The sequence below is a fragment of the Cervus canadensis genome, chromosome 16 (assembly GCF_019320065.1).
Source record: "Cervus canadensis isolate Bull #8, Minnesota chromosome 16, ASM1932006v1, whole genome shotgun sequence".
Taxonomy (NCBI): domain Eukaryota; kingdom Metazoa; phylum Chordata; class Mammalia; order Artiodactyla; family Cervidae; genus Cervus; species Cervus canadensis.
Window position 1 is genome coordinate 29,884,585 of NC_057401.1, and position 8,162 is coordinate 29,892,746.

Below are 8,162 nucleotides of genomic sequence, written 5' to 3' on the forward strand. Positions count from 1 at the left end.
TTGTTCTTGCAATATCCAGAGCTTTGTACGGCTGGCTTCTTCTCATCATTGATTTCCTGGATCAGCTGTCCCAGAAATAAGTTTTTTTCCTAACTTCCTCAGGTATCACCATCCTCCTCCCAGCCAATCAGCTTTTATCTTATTATCCTGTTTTATTTTCTTAATAATATGCAATGTGGAAATATTCCATCCTATTATGGATTTATTTATATATATATATTTACCTGGTGCCTCTGCGTGTTTGAGATAGTGATTTATAATCAGAATATATTTTTGATCTTCATCCTGTTTCTGGCACAGAGAACCCTTGGAATTTCCTATGTCATAAGAGTGATAGAGGTATCTTGCTATTCAATCACAAACTTCTTTCAACCCATACCTGAGTTTATATTAATAAAGTGAATTTTTAAAAAGCATCTAAGGCTGTGACTGGTTGCCAAGGGAACCAACCAGGTGATTAGAAGCTTGGAACTTTCAGAACTTACTCCCAACACCTCTGGGGAAGGAAGAGGGGCTGGGTGATGAATCCAGTTAATAACAGCCAATGATTTAATCAACCATGCCTAAAAAATGAAGTCTCCAGAAAGCACCCAAAGGACAAGGTTTGGAGGACTTCTAGATTGGTGAACAAGAACATAGCCACATGCTGGGAGGCTGGCCCATTCCAAACTCCATGGAGACAGATGTTTCTGTACATGGGACCCTCCTGGACCTCACCCTGTGCATCTCTTCATCTGGCTATTGGTGAGTATCCTTTACTAACCTTTGTAATAAGCTAGTAATCCGGTAAATAAACTGTTCTCCTGAGTTCCATGAGACACTCAAGCAAATTAACTGAATCTGAGGATGCAGAATGGGAATTTCTGATACATAGCTGGCAAGTCAGAAACACAGCTAACCAGCTAAATATGTGATTGGTGTCTGAAGTGGTTTGGGGTTGGGGGCAGTCTTGTGGGACTGGGTCCTTAACCTGTAGAACTGAGTTAAACTGTGGGGCACCCAGCTGGCGTTGAAGACTTGCTTAATGTGTAGAAAACCCAGGTCTGGTTTCAGAAGTGAAGCTGTGTTATAGCAGAGTGTTGAGAGTGGAGGAAACACACAAGACTGTGTTTTCTTTAGTACATACTCAGTGGCTCAGCTGTGTCTGATTCTTTCTCGACCTCCTGGACTGTAGCCCGCTAGGCTCCTCTGTCCATTTCCTTCTCCAGGGATCAAAACGGAGTCTCCTGCATCTCGCTCACTGGAAGGTGGATTCTTTACCACTGAGCCACCTGGGAAGCCCTTGCATTTTCTTTAGCCCACTCCACTAGAAAATAAGCCCTCTGGGAACAAAGACTTGTTCTGTCTTGTTTCCAACTGCTAACCTTATAAGGATGGAAATCTCGAGCAAGGAAGGAGACTTTCAGAGAAAACTGCCAGCTCCAAGGAAAGCATTCTTGAAACATGGAGACCACAAAAATAATAAAAGACATAAACTGACTTCTTGGATCAAATTATCCTTGAAACAAAACCAACCTCCTGGATTTTTTATGGGAACCAGTTGATTAGGCTAGTTCCTCTTGGTTTCTATTCTTTGCAACCAGAACAGTGACTCATACACCAACAAATGGAATCTCCAAATCAGATCAACCAGCCACCAGTTAGGGTTTAAAAGGAATGAACTGTCATAAGGCTGCAAGCATGGCTGGCAGAATCCTGTGGTTGCTGGCCCTCTGTGTAGCCCCAGGGACCCACACCCACACGTAGGAAGTGTGGGTGCTCCAGTGGAACAGCTTCCAGCTGGAGACTCCCCCACATTGGCAGATACCCTTCCTGCCTATCTTCAGTCCTTTGCGCCATCCTCCTGATGAACAGAGTCCAATTTTTAGGGGAAGTTAAAGCTAATTATGATCATTGTATCATAATGCTTGATTCTTGTCAACAACTCCAAACCTGGGGGTGGGGAGGCAGAGTGGATACCTACCCTCCCTTCCTCCACAGGGCAGGAAGAAATTATCTTCTTCCCCAAACACTGGACTCCTCCCAGGGCTGATGACTCTGACCTCCCTCTCTCCCTACCCTCAGCACCCCACCTTTTTTAGGTTGTGAAGGTAAAGCAGGTGGTGGTTGATTTTAGAAAGGTTTTCTTTCATCAGTTTAGAAGGCAGTGGTTACTCACTGGTAACCGCATTGCATAATTCAGGCTGTTTGTGGACTGGATGCTGTTAATATGTACCTTCCATACCCCACCATGAGGGAGAATGAGGGCAGTGTGTGGGCCAGGTAGGTGAGTCCACCGTGAAGTGCCCCCTAAGAATATCTGCAGAAGAATAAGCCTTAGAAAGCTGACACATACCAGAGCAGAGATAGAAAAAGTTAGTTGAAAGAATTAAGGCAATTAAGACTTGACTTTAACCTGATTGATTATACTGACTTGTTTAGAGAACTGAACTCTGGAAGGAGATGATCAACCATGGACTTGTAAAAAGGGAAGCCGTGGGTTCGAAGGCAAACAGTGTCAGATTAAGCACAGTCCACAGAAGAAGAGAGTTTAGGAGTAAATTTCAAGTATTCTAGTCTCATCAGCAAAGCAGGTCTTAAAGGGGCCTAGGTGAAGGCAACTGATGGTTTATGGCCTTGGCATATGTCCCCTCCTACTGGGAAGACCATTCTATTGAGAAATGGATACTTCATGTTATCTTAACCCAATAGCATGAAAGAGCTTTCTTTCTAACATCTTCCCAATTCCATGTTTACCAATCAATCGTCTGAGGATGACTTGGCTTTCTGTGTATAATCTAGAGGGTGAGTCATGTAGACTTTGAAGGTTGTGGTCCCTTTTGTACTATAACTAATAGGCTGGTATTCTGATTTTGTGCATTATCAACTTGGTTAATGTGGTATACTCCTCAGAGGACTTACTTCTAGAGCAAGCTGATAAAAGAGGTCTGCTGAGCTCCTGAACCAAGCACCAAACCTGTTCTATGGTAATAAGATTCCCCAAGGGTAATAAGTGCTGTCCTAGGAGAAGTTACCCACCTTTCCTTATTTGACGTTTACCACTTCACTCTAACTTTGAGTATAAATATGTTTCTGTACATAGAATGGTGGAAGGAGTATGGGTTTTGCATCCTAAGACTTGAGGGTTTTTTTTTTTAGTATTTGTTTATTTGACTGTGTTACATCTTAGTTGCAGCACTCAGGATCTTTTATTGTGGTGCACAGACTCTCTAGTTTAGGTGCGCGTGCTTAGTTACTCTGAGGCATGTGGGATCTTAGTTCCCAAACTAAGGATTGAACCTGTGTTCCCTGAATTGCAGGGCGGATTCTTTAACCACTGGACCACCAGGGAAGTTGCTAGACTTAGGTTTTAACTTGAAACAAGCTATCTAACCACTCAGTGCCTCAATTTCCAAATTTGTAATTTGGGGTTAATTCAGTGGGGTTAAATGAAGGGAGAGTAGATGCTCAGTAAATTCTCTTTACAGATGTTGACAAGGGTGCTGCAGGCTGCCCTCCAGATTACAGTGTGGGAAGGAAGTTCCATTGAACTCACTCCTTTTCTTCCCAATAACACAGAGAAAAATGTTTAACCCTGATCCATTAACACTCCTTTTACCTGAAAAATCCAGCTCAAGGGAGAGCTCACTGTTACCATAATTTCCACTTATTTTTATCATTCTTGATTAAAGCTGCAGCTCCTGCATATATAGCCGATGGATCCCTTTTCCAGAAATGATTCTCCTCCCCGCTCCCCTCCTTCCTGCCCTCTGGTCTACAACCCAGATAACCTCTTAGTTCTTCAAAACTCAGCTGGGACACATAGGCCTTTTGTTTCCTCCTTTGAGGCCAGTTCCTCCCTGTGCATCACTCTGCCCCCAGAGCTTCATACATTGGCTCCTTCTCATCCTCTGTGTCACTGTCTCAGAGAGACCTTTCCTAACCACTTTGAGTGCATTCCCATCCGACAGCCAGTGTCTGTCTCATCACTCTGCATTATTTTCTTCATAGCATTATCATTACCTGATGATACTGCAACTTATTTTCTCACACAATGTTTAGTCGTCTCCACAAACTAAACTTGACTGGCTTAGACATTGTGTCTGTCTTGTTTAGCACGGGGAATCCCCTGAGCCTAGAACAGAACCTGGCACACAGTTGTGCTCAGTAGAGACTCCTGAACGTGATAAATTAATGAACATCACCCGCTCTGGAAAGCCTGCCTTAACTACTGGGATTGACTAGATTCTTCTCTGGACCTCCATTGTCATTTGGGCATGATTTTTTTGGCCATGCTGCACCGCAGGCAGGATTTTAGTTCCCCAACCAGGGGTCAAATCCATGTCCCCTGCAGACTGCCAGGGAAATCCTTGGGCATGATTCTTTATGTAGCACTTGAACTGTAGTATTATAATTATTAATTATGCTATTTAAAAAATATTTTTTAGGATCCTCAAATGGTAGTAACCCTTTCAGAGGTGAGAAGAGTAAGAGGTAAAACCCTGGAGGGGAGTAGTGTTGGAAACAGGAATGGCTTTTGCGGGTGGGAGTGCTAAATCAGTGGGTTCTCAATCAAGTTCTCATGAGGGGTGGTCAAGTGGTTCTGGTGAGAGAATAATCTCTGACTGTAGCAGCAGAATTTCTGTGGTCAGACTGTCAGTCTGCGGTCAGGTAGGGACTGGGCCCTAAGCCTCCCTCAGCTTCTCAAGTTATGTAGGATTATCTCTACAGAGATGCCCATGCCATGCAGAGGAAAGAAGCCAGCTGAAACTCTGGCTGGCACTGTTGAGGAGTTTCGCTGCAAAAGGGGCTGAATGAGCCTAGTAGTGGGCTGCTGAGTGCATACTACTGGGTACGGTGTAAATGAAAGTGAGCTCTGGGATTTTGCAGCACGAGACAGTACCAAAGTCAAGTCCTATTCATCAAAGGGAGGCCAGTACAAGAACCCACAGCTAGGACTGAGCCCTCTTCTGATGTAGAACAACCTGGGAGCCCTGGCAATTGCCATCTTGCCAAGCAAAAGGGCTTCAAGAGATAGAGTCCTGATAGGGAACTGATTTTTGAGCTGACAGAATATTTAAGCCAAATAAAGCTGCTTAGAGCTGAAGAGACAGAGATAACATTAACTGAAAAATCTAAGGATTTCTTCTATCCCATCCTCTCCTGCCCTTTATCTAGTGAGACAGTGGCTGGAAACTCAGCCCTTTGTTTTTCTCTCTTTCACTCTTTAGACTATAAACAGTTTAATGACAGAGTCTGTCTTCCAATTCTATCTTTCTACTGTAGCTCATTGGGAGTCATAAATGGAGCTGCGTATGTAGTTTTTCATTGTCTAACAGCCATGCAAAAAAGTAAGAATAAACAGGTGAAGTTAATTTAATAATTTTTATTTAACACAATATAACTAAAGTATCATTACAACAAGTAATCAATATAAAAATTATTAGTGAGAGAGTTCCTTTTTTGTACTAAGTTTTTAAAACTTGGTGTTTATTTCACACTTATAGTACAGTTCAGCTCACTTTGGACTAGCACTCTTCAAGTGCTCACAAGCTATGTATAGGTAGCACTTGCCTTATTGGACAGCATAGGTCTAGCGCAATTCATGAGTAAAAAGTAAATGCTTGCTCAATAGATGAATTTATAATACTAAATGTTATCATTACATTGTTGACCAAAAGAAAAATTCACAACCTAAAACTTGAGCGTGCATGAGTTTGAGTCGCTTCAGTCGTGTCCAACTCTTTGCAACCCAGTGGACAGTAGCTCTCCAGGCTCCTCTGTCCATGGGATTCTCCAGGCAAGAATACGGCAGTCGGTTTCCATGCCCTCCTCCAGGGGATCTTCCCAACTCAGGGACTGAACCCCCATTTCTTATGTCTCCTGCATTGGTAGGTGGGTTCTTTACCACTAGCGCTACCTGGGAACACCCTAAAAGTTGAGAGTTATATTTTATTTGGTAGGAATTTTTAGGACTTTAACCTGGGAGGCAGCATCTTAAGAAACCCTGAAAAAACTGCTCTGAGGCATCAATGGGGGAGCCAGGTTATACAGAAATTTTGCAACAAAGACCATGTAGTTAGAACTTCCAAAGTTTACCGTTAAAGAAAAACAGATATCCCAAGTTAAGGAAGTTAGGGCCTTTCTGTGTATGGGAAGATGCAAAAGTCTGGACTCACTGAAATTATTCCTCTGATATGCAAGCTCAGCTATCTGGGGTCAGTATTCTGTATTTTAAAATTCTGAGTTTTCTCAGGGCTCACCGTAGGGAGTGGCTGCAGTTACATGGCTACAGTTGGCAGGTATTCTTTCCTTCCTGAGTTCCCTCAAGGCTCACCATCTCATGTATGGCAGTTGGCTACAATCAGTGGTGACTGTGACATACTTTGTTTACTGATATGGCAGGCAATATTTCATTTCTTGCTTCTTAAAGTTCGTTCCTTTCAAAGTAAGGCAGAACAATAAAGTATACTTTCCCTTTGATATATATCATCTACAGAGATTTACTGATACTACTTGGCATTAAATTTAGAAACAATATCATTAAACATATATTAACAAGCTTAAAAATGCACATTCAAGTATGACATGCTTATGTCAAATTGTAGCTCAAAAATCCTTATGCTTGCAACCAAAATAAATGTATGTATATTTTGTCCTCAGTTGCATGGATGGCTAATACATATGTAGCCTGGTATAATCTACCATATTTCACAGAATCACAGGGGCTTTTTTAAAATTCAATTGACAAGTTCTATATTTAATTATCAACCTGTTTCATTGTCTATTGCTTGACTTCCCAATAATCAACAACCATGCTCACTTTGCTTAATTGGAGATTAATTCAATCAAAAAGGCAGTCTGGGCTTTGTGGGAATTTCCTGTTGTGCAAAATAATCTTCAAGACCATCTAGCTAATTATTTCCTATTGTGTACTCCTGGAGTTGGAAATATTTGCTCCACTGCTAAAAATATTTTTCTAAGGACAAAGCTGTCTTCTTTCTCGTGTCTGTCCTTACTGTCTTTCAGTGAATTTTAGCATGTCCAAAATGTTTAAATCCCATCCTCAAATCGCTATTGGTCACAATCAAGTGGTGTCTCTATCACCTAGTTACTTTATGAAGCTATCAGTGACATTGGTTCTGGAACAGAACGAATGTCATGAGCAATATTATGGAGTATAACCATTATTGAGTGGTCCTCTCCGCCAAGTAACTTACCCCACCACTCCACAGTGGTTCCATTGCCATTTTCCTGCTGAGAATGCCTCTTACTAGGTTATTATCTATAGTGGATAAGAAATTTCACATAACATTAGTTGTGTGATGTATAGAATCATCAGTGACCCCTTATCAACAGCATTCCTGTGTCATAATGAAACTGAAGGGGAGATACAAACAACTCAGAAACTCTCATCGTTTCCCACCAAAGTACTACAGTTTCCCTATCTGAGGAGATGAGGCAGAGTCTTACTTAAGTCCATAATTATCCTCCTTTAGATTCTCCCAATGTTTCAGTGCTTTCCTGCAGCCTGAATTGCTCTCTATTTCCTGGGGGAACTAGATGGTGCTTATCCTGTGGGTTTGCTATACTGAGAATTATGAGACCCCTTCCTTCTTTCAACATCCTTTTATTCGGCAACTACCACATATCAAGCTCAGCAGATACAGTGGAGAATGGGCCAGGTGGAGTCACTTCCCTCAGAGTATATGATATGGGCTAGCAAAAATCCAAGAATTAGGACAAACTCCCTGCTTAGGGAAGGCCCCTTACCTTCCTCACTGGTGTCTAATCCCAAACCAACATGCTTTTAGGTTTAGTTTGTATAGAGGCTACAATATTATCTACAAATCTGGTATTTAGAATAAATTTACAAATTCTTGGAGATGTATTCTGCTCCAGCTTGTAATGCGGGCACGCCTGGCTGCTCTAGGAAACTAGAAAACGTTAAGATTGAATTTAAATCAAGTATTTTAGAAATCTTACAGGTGAATCGCAGCTCTGGTTGCTAGGCAACCTGGCGGACTCTCCAGCAGGGACCAACTTGCCTCCCACACTGGACCATCTCTCCCCAGTGGTGGGACGCGGAGGCCTCATTGGTTCTCATCTCCTCTCGCTGAGCTTCAATTGGCCGGAGAACCTCTCACTCCGCTCCCGTTGGCTCTCGCCGTGTCTCGCCGCTC